Below are 14,205 nucleotides of genomic sequence, written 5' to 3'. Positions count from 1 at the left end.
TTCATTGCCATATAATGTCAAATGAAACCTGGATAATATTGTTACCAATGATTTTCTCTTTATACCTGTTTTTTTTACTCTTGTAAGAAAAAAAAAAACAACCAAAACAAAACCAACCAACCAACCAAAAAAAAAAACAACCAACACCACAACCAATAAGATAATTCCGAAGCTGTTAAGTCCCTGATTTCATACTCTTTTTTTTAGAGTCTTCATCTTTTTCCACACACATTTCCATGAGTATTTGTTATGATGGGAGACATTATTTTTCTTGGTTCCACAGAATCACAGAATTATAGAATCACAGAATGGTCAGGGTTGGAAGGGACCTCTGGAGATCATCTAGTCCGGAGATCATCTAGTCCAACCCCCCAGGGTTACATATCCCAGTTTAAAATATCTGTTGATAATCCATGAGAAGACAGAAGTCCGAGTCTAATGGAGTCAACTTCACATTACCTAAAGCTTCTCAGGACAAGCCTACTGAGTCCCCAGTTTCAGGACAGAAACCCTGGTTCTATAGTTTGTAGGCTAAATCATTCCCATAGAAACTGCAGTTGTTTCCAGGGGAAGCCAGTCCCTGCACCACTAAAATAGGACTTGAGGATACAAAAGTTATGTCATATTCTCATCCCTGCTTGATGAAACATAGAACACGGCTGCACTCATCTAGTGACATTTTCAGCTCAAAGTTGCGGCAGTTACCTTGCTTCATCAGCATCAATGGGAGTGCACCTTCCCTGATTTGTGTCCATTAGTTGGTACTCAGTCAATATGTGCTGATGGAAACCTTGGCTGGGAAGGCTTGTGTCAGACTGCATGGCAAACTAAGAGGCAACACACCGAGCAGAAACCAGTAAGGGGGAACACAGATGGAGAACTGGTTTTCAGTGCTGCATTCTTCCCACTGCGCACTGTTCCTCCTTAGCTGTGAAATTGCCATGCCACTTGGTTTCTCTTCTATTCCTTGTGGTTGGCAATTACGAGATTCTACAGGATGAATTACAGGAGCATCTGAAACCCGGTTAAAGCTACATTTATTGAAAGGAAAAACTCTGGTGTTATTACAGACACTGTACTTAGTGAAGAATATCGTTAGCATTCACTTTGATAACAACAAAGGCTGCACTTGTCCAGTGCAACTACCTATGTTTAGTTATTACAATGAAAATATCACATCAGTATTTCCTTTAACTTAGTGTTTGTCTACAGTTTGCAGATCCCTTTAGAGTGTAAAATTCAGTCTTTACAAGGAATTAAAGCCTTTATGCATTTCACTTGCTGCTTTTGGCAGCCATATATATGTACCATTAACAGTTTACCATAACCTCTGTGCAGAAAAAGCATTTACAGTTGTAGCATCATGTAACATAGCTCAAAACCAAAACACCTGTGACAGATACCCCAGCACTGTCAGAATTATTAATCTCAGCATTTAATTAAGGATCAAATTTCAGAGGCTCCTTTTACCGGCCAACTAATTTAACAAGTTGCTATTACAAGTTAAAGTAATTTACACTTAACTGACAGCATTAGGCTGCATTTTTCAGAAGACAATTGCTACCTGCACATTTTTTTTAAGCTTGAAAGTTTTCCAGCTCTATCATTTTCATTTGTATTCATGGTGTGTAAAGCTCACAATTCTTTTTTTTTTTTCATTTTAAATAGGTACGGTCCTCGTGTATCAGTGTAGCAAGTGTTTTCTCATTCCATAAAGCTAATATATGTGATAGATTTAGCTGATTCCATTCAGTTGATTACTTATCTAAATGGAAGGATGGCTTTAAAATAATTGCAATCATATGCTGTGCGGCAACATAATTAGAAAGAAAGAGCAATACTTTCACCGAAAGGGGATCAGAAAAGAGTTCTGTTACTTTTCTGCCTATCTTTTACTGGATGTCACAAAGGACAGTTTACTTTGTAGAGTCTAATGACGTAATCAAGGAAATAATGCCTACAACATTTTCCTCGCATTCTACTTAGGAGCAATTTTAAAAGACACCTAAGAAAGGAAGTGGAAGCCTACAGGAATCACGAAGGACAGCCTACTAAAAGGGGTATCATTTTGAAATTTTCAGTGATTGGAGGAGCAGCAAAAACAGTTGTTAGGTAACTTAAAGCAATGCAATACGTGGACAAGACTGTGGCATTTGAAAGTTGAAACTACACAGTGAATGCTGTCTCTTCTACCTAATAAAACAAAAGGGAAGAAGGGGAATATATTCTTCTTGCCTGTGCCTTATTAAAACTAGATACAGCAGCAAATACTAGCCATGGACTTAGATTCAACTGGCTTATGATCTGCAAGTCTCTTAAATTCCTTAAGCAGCTTTAGGTCTGGTGACACTTGATGGTTTTGCTGTGCAGGGATTTGTGAATATTTCTATAGGTTTTATTTCTTGCCATGTGCAGGAGAGTTAAGACAAACCACAAATCTCTGTACTCAGACAGCCACGTTCTCAGAGTTTTCCCATGACATTGGCTCTGGTTCTCATGGAACTTCCAGAAACCCACTCCCTCTTTAGCATATGCTAAAACACTGTATGTTAAAATTCATTGTCTTTCCATTAACACTCCAGAAACGGGAGCCTCGTCTAAAAGAGGTCATCTTATACTCGTTCTTACCCTGAAAACAGAAGTTGACTCACTGTTGGTTATGTTTGTGATAATGGTTAGTGACATTATTTAGGACATCGGAGATGGAGGTCTAATGTCTCTCTCAGCCTGAGGGTTTTTAAATCTACCTCTCCCTCCTCTCTGTGGCAGATCTGTAATCATCCGCTGACAAACCATGCCGGGTGAGATGTGGTGATATTGAATTACCACAGAACTACCAGGCAACAAAAAAGTCACTCTACTCTCACAGTGTAAAACTCAAACAAGTTATTTTACAGCATTGAATTAGCGGAATTAGCCTGATTTATAAGTACAGAGACACAAATAAATATTATTTTGTGACTGTTGTGGCAATGCAATAAAACCAGTTTAAAATAATTACCTGTTCACATAATTATGAGAAAAACAATGATATTATTTAGACATCTGAAGCATGTAGCAGCCTTGTATATTAGACATGAAGATCTGAAACCTTTGTCAGCTTAACATCACATGTTTAAACGTAGGTAATAATTTAAGTACTTTGTTGCATTAACAGCTGTGTAGCATCTGTTTCCCATTAGACATGGTAGTTACATGGTCAAAGTATTTTATAAAAACTTACAAAATAGTTGTCTCCTTGTACTTGCGAAATTAGAACGATATCATCATCCTCAGTTATAAATGGAAAAGCTGACAAATTACTTTTCCAAGTTTATGCAGCTACAGTGACAATGTTACAGGTCAAGCTCTTCTGACTGCAGAGTTGCTGTGTCTTTCTTCACACCACAGAATGGTCCTGCAGTTAGTTTCATCTGTAGAGAGTTCTCGTGTTCAAAATCTCACCCGTTATTTCTAATCATATTTTACATTCTAGAATACCACTTCTGCCTGAGCGCCGTAACCTTTTTCAGTAATACTCTCTAGTTCTGCCTCTCACATAGGTGCAGAAGTATGAAAGGATGGCAATACTTCAAGCTTTAGCTTAATGTCTAAGAGTGCATTACAATACCTGCCATAAACTAAAGTATGCCTAGTCAGTCACCTGATCCTTGCTACTGTAGTGGCCTGGGAAATATGATATCATGCTGCAAAGTTGTCTTAATTATTCCTGTACCTTCATGGAGTCGGGCAAATGAAGCACCCAAAGGAGTTTTATCTTTTAAAGAAGTTATACTGTCCCGAATTTTAGGGGAATACCAGGGTTCATATACATTGGTCTGAGTAAGAAATCAACATGACTGTGTATGAAGTACTATGAATTTTATAACAAAGTGAAACTACAAATGAAAAACTGTAACAAATCCATGTATTTAGAATATACCAGTCCCTTTCAACTCAGGTTCACAAACAAATCTGACACTAGTCACAGGCACTATGGTTTTATTGAATTTTGGCCAGCTTCTGTATACAGAAATTTCATCCTTGTATGAAATTCTATCTTCATCCATGCAAGATCATGATGTTAGGGGCCTTTCATGTCTTTAAAACTTACAAGCAGAGAAGTACAATAATAAAAAATCAAAATCTCACAACTAGTCATATGCTTGGAGGCAGCTGTACTGAAAAGCTTTGTGACCTTGGTTCATCCACTGTAAAAAAAAAAAAAAAAAAAAAAAACAAACACAAAAAACTCAGTGACAACTATTTTTTATCAATATTATTTGAATTGTTGCAACACCTTCAGGCATCAGTTGGAGATCCATGCTCCACTGTCCTCAGTATTACACACATGTAAAACAAAGACTGTCCTGGCCCAAAGTTTCTTCCTGTTTTTCCATCTGATGTTAAGGATTTGAAGGGGATTTTTTCTCTCTCTCTCTTTGTTTGTATTGAAAAAATACATATCAACATCTTTTACAGTGGCTGAGAATCTGTATTTAGATTCATGTAAACAGATCCTTACTTCCGTGAATTCACTGAAGTTCTATATAGGAAAAAGAATCAAATTAAAAGTTCAAGGCTTATGTGAGCGTCACTGCCAATCTGTTTGTGACACACAGCACTGTTGTTGTATGCAGGGTGACACAAAAAAAATAGTGTAGTTGAGACAGAAAAATCCAGAGCACTCTTTTCTTTCCACTCTAGTTTCAGCTTCCCTCTTCTGACCACAAATATCTGTTGGTTTTGGTTTGTTGATTGTTTTTTTATTTGTGCTAATTGCTGTGTTAGAAAAACCTGCCCAAGACAAGATTCAGTCAAGTCCTGCCTGTTAGAGCCAGGTAATTACTTCAAAAACTGAACATCAAATTCTGGGTTTTTTCCCAGGTAACCGGTAGGTCAGTTTAATTGGTACTTGATTGCTTCTCTGTAGTTAAAAGCATTCTTGAAGGAAACAGGTATTTAAAATATGTCTGATCTCTGTAGTAGGCTACATCCTGGCCAGGTCATTCTTGGAGTGGGGAATGGAAGAAGGTCTAGAAACTCCAAATCATTTAAACACAGAAAAGAAATAAGTAATGGAGCATAAAATCTGTAAGAAGTTGTCTACTGTTTTCCACTTGCAGGCCTAAAATTCAGAGAATGTCATGAAAACTCTTGTAGGTTTGCATAAGATAAGATGTGATATGGTACGATACTTCTCTACCGTCATTTTCCTGTGGTGGGAGAAAGAAATGGCAATACTGACTGATCTCACACATGAGCATTCAAGATGAATAAATAAATTCAATGTGAAAAGTGGTCAACATGTTAGTAGAATGAGAATGAGCAAAAGCCAGTCACAATATATTATTCTAGTGGAGTAGCATATGTGCATATACAGTTACTCTCTGTTACATAAAGCATCACAGTTATTGAAATCTCAGCTATCAAAAAAAAAAAAAGATTTAAAGAGATTTCAGATACTGGAGTATGATTCAGAATCCTGTTCTCCCCTTAAGATCCTTTGTGCTGACTGCAAAATACACAAAACAACGGGGGGGACAGACTTTATGGGAGAAGCAAAAATGCTGTCAAAAGCTAATGTAAACTAATTTAAAATATGGAGAAAAATGTATGTGTTTTGCCATTCCCTATGACTCAGTGATGTGTAACGTTTCGTATTGTCAAGCATATGTGTTTAAGGCAGAAATGTGATTACATTTCAGCTGATGCTCTTTCTTTGATTTCCCAGTATACTTGACTTCTGCACAGCTCTGTACTATTCACTGAGATAAAAGGTGATGATATATTAATCAATCTACATAATTCAATAAATTTACTGTTAAAGGCAGTAAGAGCAAGATAGTCAAACTCCTTTCTGCTCTTCTAGTTCATCTCTTTGATCCTGCTTTGTACACTTCATTTTTTTCTAATGAAGTTAAAGGGTAGTTAGCAGGCAGCTACCAGTTTTACTGTATCTCTCTGAGTCACTAAGAATCCTGAGAAATGATGGTATCCAAATTTGTCAGCTTTGTCCACCTCCTTGCATCTGGCATAACTTCAATGTCAGAAACAGGAACATAGACTGGTTTAACACAAAAGGAAGTGAGCAGCAGGACCAAAAATTATATACGCCTATTAAGAAGGTGCGCAACTTGGGGAAATAGTCCTTTTCCCCTGCATTCTCTGGTTCATCCGTTTCTTAGGAAATCACAGCTGTTCGAGTTTACAGTGATCTCTTTATAAGTTGGACATTCAGAGATTTGTGAAAAGCTGACTTAAATTTGACAAACAAACAGCATTTATAGCAAGATGAGACCAGCTACTTTTACAGATTTTGATTTACTGAAAAATAATGCTAATAGATGTTTCTCAGTATACAATCATCTAAATAACTAATACATGATTAAGGCAGAAGAAATAAAAAAGGAATTTGATTCAATTCAATAGCAAATGTTTTTGCTACCAGAGTAGCTTCCGTATTTCGCTTCGGAGATGGCTGCACTGCAATGACAGATATACAAATTTTGGTTATGAAGTATCTGAGTCCTTCCAAAAGGGGATACAAACGTTACTACAACAAATAAAGTATTTTTTTAAAAATGTTCCAGAAAAAATGCTATTTAGAAAACTTGCTTTCGAAAATATTTCTTCAGAAAATAGAAAAAGAAAGAAGAGCAAATAGTCAATAGATTTATTTTTCTTCAAAAGCAGAATACTGTGCCCTAGAATGCTACTTCCAAAAATGCTTTCTGTTTCTGGTAGAACTTTCTTTGATAATTGCATAATTAGGTATATCACCAGTGAGCTCAAATGCCATTACTTCATACTGAGTTCTAAGGATAAAAAATGTATTTTCTAAGGCAAGGTTTCCACAGAAGGTTGCTTGCAAGATAATTTATGTATGGATTTAATTTCTATGAAGAAAAGAGTTATTACCAATATTCTGTAAGGCTTGGAGGGGGGTGGTTGTAATGAAGCCTGATGACATAGCCCGAATCCTAAAATGAACATACAAGCAAGGAGTGCAAGGGGTTTAAAATTAAATAGGAAGGCTTTTAACCTGAGCTTTATGATTCAGTGTTTCTCATGCAAGTAATTTTCTATAATTGTCATGAGAACACTGTGTCCTTACATGACTGATGTAAATGCGAGTCTAAAACATGGGATGTCCCTCATAATGAAGTATGGGTTTGGGTGTGTCAGATATGTGTGTGGCTTCATTTGAAATTAGCTCCACAGCTGAACATTACAGGAAAACAGGCTGAAGTTTCTTCTCATGCCATAGCAGAGAATGTCACAAACGAGTGACTCACTGCCTGGGCTATATTTTCAGTTTCTGTTGTGTTTGGTCATCTTTCTCCTGTGTGGGAAGATGGCATGTCTGGTCTCCAAAGCCCCACTTTATGTGCGGTAGCTGAAGCATGCTCAGCTGCAAAGGTAAAACATATCTCTTCCCTTTATCTCTCCACTGGACACATTTCTGACATAGTCAGAAAGCTGGAAAACTTATAATGAAATTTCATTGACTGTGTGCTTTTCCACACATAGTCTATAACACGCATAGTAGGTGCCACCCTGCAATATATATATATTGTATATACTATACAGTGTTTCCTATGCGGCTCTCAAGCCCTCTAAAGAGAACTGAAGACCTTCGTCATCCAATCACATCTGTGACAGTCTGTATCCCATCTTTTTTTCTTTTTTTTTTTTAAAAAAAAAAAGATGGCATATTTATGTCATATCAAACAGAAGCATCCTTCATTTAATATAAATAACTATATTCTCGCATACAGAGAGGACAGCTGGTGCTATTTCTGATAAAAAGAGGAATTTTTAGAGAAAAGAAATCTTTCAGGACCCTTCACAGTAAGTGGGAAGCATCAAAATTGTCATGATTGCACTGTGGATTTCACAGACCACATTTTCTCTAGTATCTACTTTTACCAGGGTACGAAAGTCACTGAATTGCATGGAATGAAAGCTGAGACAGAATTTCTGCCCAGTCCTTGCACCAAATTTTATTTAGCCATCCCCAGATCCTAACCAGAGCTCTATATGCAAGCTACACGTGGATATTGTGTATCCATGAGTGTTTACTGTTTGACGCTTATATTTTATTATTTCAACAGCAGCTCACCCAAGTCTGCTTCAAGCAATCCTGCCAAGCCAGAAGCTGCAAAGGTCTTCACGTCAAAATGACACCACAGGTTCTCGTGTACTGTTCACTACTCACAGTGCAGTGTGCCAGGGTGTGGAGAAGAAGCTCCTTTATGTAGATAATACTTGCTGGGGATAAAATATCATTTCTCCTCAAATAATAAAAGTTAGAAATAGCTGAACACAGTGCAAGAGTAGAAAAAAAAATCTGCAGGTGATTTGCATGTGAAACATGAATTTGCATGACAGCCTCCTGTCTGTTTGCTCTGAACTAGCTCACTCCTTTTATTCCTCCTTTTTTTTCTCTTCATGCTGTCATACAAGTTGGCTGAGTGTTTAACCGTGCTGTATTCTGATATTTATGCAAGTGGATTGAGTACTTGCTCTACATCTTTGCGCACTAGAAGCTGAACTTCTACTCCACTTTTGACTGTTGAAAAGATGTATTATACGTATGTAGGGAGAAGGGGTAATTTAGGGGCTTCCTCACTATCTATATCGGTTTTCTGTTCCTTTTTTCAGTTTTATGTATCCACAATAATATCACAATAATATTTCTTCTATGCGATAAAAAGTATAGTAGCACTAAGAGATACATTTCATATCTCCTTCAGCACCTCATCTTACAGCTTTACATGTTTTACATCTTTTGTGTACTTAACACAAAGTGCACACTTCATTCTTTGTTCTCAGATCCCACCCTCTCTGCTGAGATTTGGTCTGTCTCATATATCCACCCACTTCCACTGGACTTCTTTTTCACTCGCATCATGATAGATAGTGGGACAATTTGTAATAGGATGATCTTTCTGGCTTATTTCATTACATTCTTTTCCTTGATGACCATTTCAGAGAGAGACACATTTCTTCCTCCCTGCTCACAGAACTCATTATTTCTTCATACCTAGATGTTGCCTTGTGTGCTCAATCACTTCCTCTCTGTGGTAAATTTGTTAGACACAGATACAGTCACTTATGATATTTCTTAAATTCCGTTGAACATGTATTTCTGACAAATGCTACGTGTTCACTCCAAGGCATGATGCAGTGTTAGTCATCTTTATGTATTCATGCTAAAAATAATCAACCCCACAGCCAGCTACCTCTCTGTTAGTGGCAGCCAGCTCTGTGACTGTGGAAGGGTGACTAACTCCTAGAGCAAACATTCTCCAGAATGCCTCCGCTTAGTCAGCTCAGCTAGGACATTTCCTCCACTCTCTGGATGATTAATGTGCTAACCATTGTCTTAAACATTAGCTTTGTATTGACAGTGGTAATGAGAAACATTTAATGTGAAACTTTGCTCCAAATTTAAAAGATGCTCTTTAACAAGTTAAAGGGGGTATCTTTATTGTTTGTGCTGCCTCATGTTCCATTTTTGCTGAAGCACATGAGATCAAAGCATGCCCCAAGGCACCTTACACCCCTGCTACAGCTTAAAAACTGTGCGTTGGCCATTAACTAGCAATAATTGATTGCTGAGTGTCCAAAGCCATCACCCTATCTCTATAAAACTAACGGTGTTTTTTCAACAGCCTTGAGGAATCAGTTGCTGATTGTCACCACTTCGCATTTGCCCCACAGAAGACTGAAGACATAATTTGACCCTAAATACATTGACTAATAAAAATTTAAAACTGGGTAGGGAAATGCATAGTGTTGCTTCACAACTACTTCTGGGGAAAAGCAGAGTAAAAACCAATATAACTAGAGAGGAGGTTTGCTAACTTGTAAAATACTCTAACTTGTAAAGCAGAGGGAGGTCTGTCAGATTTCACCAGGCACCACAGAAAGCGTTAAATTGATAGAAAATCTTAATATCTGTCAAGAGAAAGTGAGAATCTTCCTAGGAGCAGAGAAGACAGCTGCTACAGACTTTTCTGTTCTGGACTAAGCCAGATCTCTGCAATGTCAAGTAATGGTTACGGTAGTGACAAAATGTAAATTTTCATGCCTATTATATGTATATGCATGTTTGGATACATACACATATACACACATATATTTGTGTGTGTGTCAAATGTTTCAGTATAAGTATATACTATACATACTATAGATAAATCTATATGCATAATAGAATGCGAGTATTGACAAAAATTCCACAAAATATCTGATGTTCTTGTAAATGCTGGTGAAAACATTTTTAATCATCTAATTGAGCTGATATGTGTGGTCTTATGGCAAACTACATTCCAAGTCTTAGTTCTGAGACTAGTGCTGTAGGTCACTATTTAGCTGAAACACATTGTCAGAATATAAGCTAACAGATGTCAAACTAAACTGATTAAAAGAAAACACTAGTTTGAACTTTCATCCCGAACTTTGGCAGACCTGAAGCACTAGCTGTAGGATTAGAGCCATCGATACATAAAAATATTAAGTTCAGAGTAAACAGATCAAAAGTTATCCTACATGCAGGAAATTTTTGATGAAGGGTGGTTAAAAAAATGTCAGCATGAAAAGGGGACTGAAATTTCAATCTTTACATTTAGAACTAAGGGTCTGTATTTATATTATATTACTATTTGAAACGAAGGCTTGTCCACTCCTTGAATCTTGAATATTTTCTTTTCAGAATTTAAACAAATAGAGACAATGAGGAACTGTTGTTAGGTCATTTCATTTCAGTGCTAGCAGTTCTAAAAAGAGTTGTCTCCACAAGGACCTCGGAAATTAACAATTACTGCTCTTACTGCATCTTCAAAGTAATTATTTTTTATTGTTTCTAAATGTGCTTTTTGTCAAGGACATACCACTCCACTAGTTTCCTGACTGCAGTTGACACAGCAGAGGTCTAGAACAATATAAGCATGATAAATAAAAATAACATCAAGGGGCCTGATATACGAAATAAATTACTTGCTTTTACCTTGTTGACTTCCCAGAATGTCTTAATAAGTAATACTCTGGCTCCCATTCAACTCCCTGCTTGTGGCCCTAATAAAAAGATAGAAAAAGATAGATACAGTCTCAAGCAAAAAAAGTTGCACATCAGTATTTAGCTATCTAAACAGAAATAATTTCATTTCTAATCTGGCCTTGGAAAAGAGGTGCAAAAATATCCCTCATCTGGTGTGTACAACACAGTTTTAAAGTAGTATACTCCAGAGGATCAAATTATTCAGAGAGCAGAAAAAGAGGCGAAACAAGCAGCCAAGAATTTTGAATAAATACTACAGCTGTGGGAAATGAGTTGCAGAAATAAAAGGAAGAGGGACCAACTAGTTCTGAGGGTAATAAGCATATGAAATCTAAAGGAAACAGAGCAAAACTGACTCTGATTTATACCCCAAATAACTTCATCGAATTGATTAGAGTTCCATAGGATACTGAATACATTGTCTAAGAAATGCATTAGTATATGGCGGCTGTGAAGAAGAAAAGGGAATTCTGCAGAAATACCACTCCTTTTGTCTTAAGATTTTGATATTATACTTTTTTAGAGAACTTGGAAAGTGACAGTCTCAGAGTGGTAGCTAGCGCCAACAGTATTGCAAGCAGGTGTTACACAACTCCCCAGCTCCCCCAGCTCTAGTGCTCTGCTGTCGTCCACAATTCCTCTGCTGCTCTTGTTTTGGATCGCTCGTGAATAGCTCTAGGCTGTTAATTCCGTGATGAACTGGGTAGTGCTTTTGTTATACACACAGATGTGGAGCGCTCACTAGAAATAGATCTCGAGATTGTTTCCACTTTAGGTATGTTGACCTTCTTTTGTCTAAGCTTTTCTGTATCTCCATGTTTTCCAGTCCTCCATGTTTGTAAGGTGAAAAACAAAATAGGCTGAGCCACCCAGAAGTGATTCTCACCTGGGGACCGTTGCTGCTTTTGCAATTCTGTTTTATGTAGCCTTCCTTCCAGTTGACTTTGCTGCTTTGGATCTCCCAAGCTAGTTCTCTTATTGCCAGGGAGAGGATTTTGTTGCCCTCCATAAGTCTTTCCCCCCCCCATCCCTCTATAAGTATATGTTTGGGCAGGACTAGGAGATGAGTATTGCTTCATACAGAATCTTGCCTCCTGTCTGTCACAAAAAGAATGCATTTCTCTTTTCAGCCAAAAATCAGAGAAACAAATAGTTAATTCTGATTCACAGGGTGTTTTATTTAAGATATTTTGTGTCTGAAAATATACTCACAGCAGCAGTTGTGACTTCCTACAGCAGACGTAAATGTCTCTGTGCCTGAGCCATCCATCTGAAGTGGTCCTTTAAAGTTTTAATTATTTTAATTATTTCCTATGAGCTTCTACAATTTTTCCTAGCTTTAATGGAGCCTGGAGATGCAAATCTGACATAATCCCAAAGAAGGCGGTCTACCATTAAGAAAGATCAAGAACTGCATAGGCTTATTTTCAGGTGTTCTCTTACCTGACTGTTAAACCAAAAAGGTGGAATCTGCACCAACCCCCCCTTTTCTTGTTCAAAGGATCTCTTAGTGCAGCTTCATCACAGTCCCGAAGTTCTTTGTTACATTGTATTTGCTTTTTGTATACAACTCAAGTCAGGTCCAACTCTCCAAGGTTGGTTAAAAACTGAAAATACTTCAGGATAGGACTGTACAGAAATAAAGCCTGGCACGTTTTCAGCCTATGTCCTACAGTTTTGGAAATGTTGTGCAGCTTATATGAAAGCAACAGTCGTCTAAAAATATGGTAATCAGTCTACTTCAGACCAGATACCCCCAGAAGTTCCCGTGTTTATAAATACAAGGCTACTTCAACCTTATGGTGTAAGTAATTTCAAAGCTCCAGGCAAATTTACAGAGGTATTTTACCAAAACTGAAAACATAAACCTTTAAAAAAAATTAAAAAAAAAAAAGAAGAAAAAAGAAAGGAATCATTAACAGGGAGCTAATCATTGGGACAACAGACATAGTACCTGAAGCATATCCCAATCTGCCTGGATATGGTAAGGCCACATTGTCATTTGTATTAAGAATGGGCTATAAAAATAATATGTTGAGTTGGAAAGGAGGGTTGGGGAGGAAATACAGTGGGAGACATTGTATTGTTGATGAAAGATATAGGAAAAACACCACACTAGGACGAGAAACTGAAAAGTCGTACTATTACTGGTCCTACTGCTATTCAGTGGCAAAACATTGCTTTTGCTAATTCCCTTGAATTTCAAAAAACTTTCTATATCTGCAAAGCAGACATGGGAAGTACATACTTAGGATGGCTGGTTAATGTTTGTGGTCCAGGCATGTTGGCCAAAATCTACTATTGATAAGTCTGAGAAAGGCTTAAATCATACATTTCTTACTGATTCATGCTGCTGTTGTTTTTACCACTTGCTGAATACAACGTTCATGAATAGTGCTACTTGTAAAAATCCTCATTTCTGTTAGTCTGGCTCTACAACACATGTAGCAAACAGTCGAGGCAGTAGAAATGGGTTAGTGCACAGAGGGAGACTTCACTGCTACCATCAGGCAGTACTGATAGTCAGCTTAAGCTGTTATCATGTAGAATACAACCAGTCTGTGCAGAAGACTGACCCAGCTTCAAGTGCTGAACGTGCTGCAAACAGAACCTAAGTCATGTAATAATGCGTTGACTTTTGCATGCAGTTTCTTCAGAATGGGAATTAACTCCATATGTGATACTTCAGTCCCAGCCATAAATACTGAGAGTCCAATGTGTTTGGCACTCAGGGGAAGGGTTAGCACAAAGAACAAATTAAAATAGAGGAAAGGATAAAGGAAGAAATGTTTTCTACTTATCACCCACATTTATAGAAGATGAGATTTCAATAAAATGCAGCGAAAACATGATCTGGAAGGAACGTTTTTCCTCACTTGAGCTATTTATTTTCTGCAGTAAACTACTAGAAGCAATATCAGTAGCATTAGGATCCTAGACAGTAGGCAAAAGAAGAAGTTGTAAAGTGAGCTGTTTAGGTGGGAAGAAGAACCAGCAATGCAAGATGTTTGTCATAAAGGACAGAAATCAACATAAGGGAAGGAAAACAGTATTTGGTGAAGTATTGTTGCAAAGCATGTCATTGCAGTGACCTGCTCTTATGAAACCAAGATTAAATCCGTAGGAACAATGAATATGCAGGACTTTTAAGTCCTTACTTA

The sequence above is a fragment of the Vanellus vanellus genome (genome assembly GCF_965231255.1).
Source record: "Vanellus vanellus genome assembly, chromosome: 6".
Lineage (NCBI taxonomy): Eukaryota > Metazoa > Chordata > Aves > Charadriiformes > Charadriidae > Vanellus > Vanellus vanellus.
The sequence above is the reverse complement of the archived record's forward strand: the minus strand, read 5'-3'. Positions refer to the sequence as shown.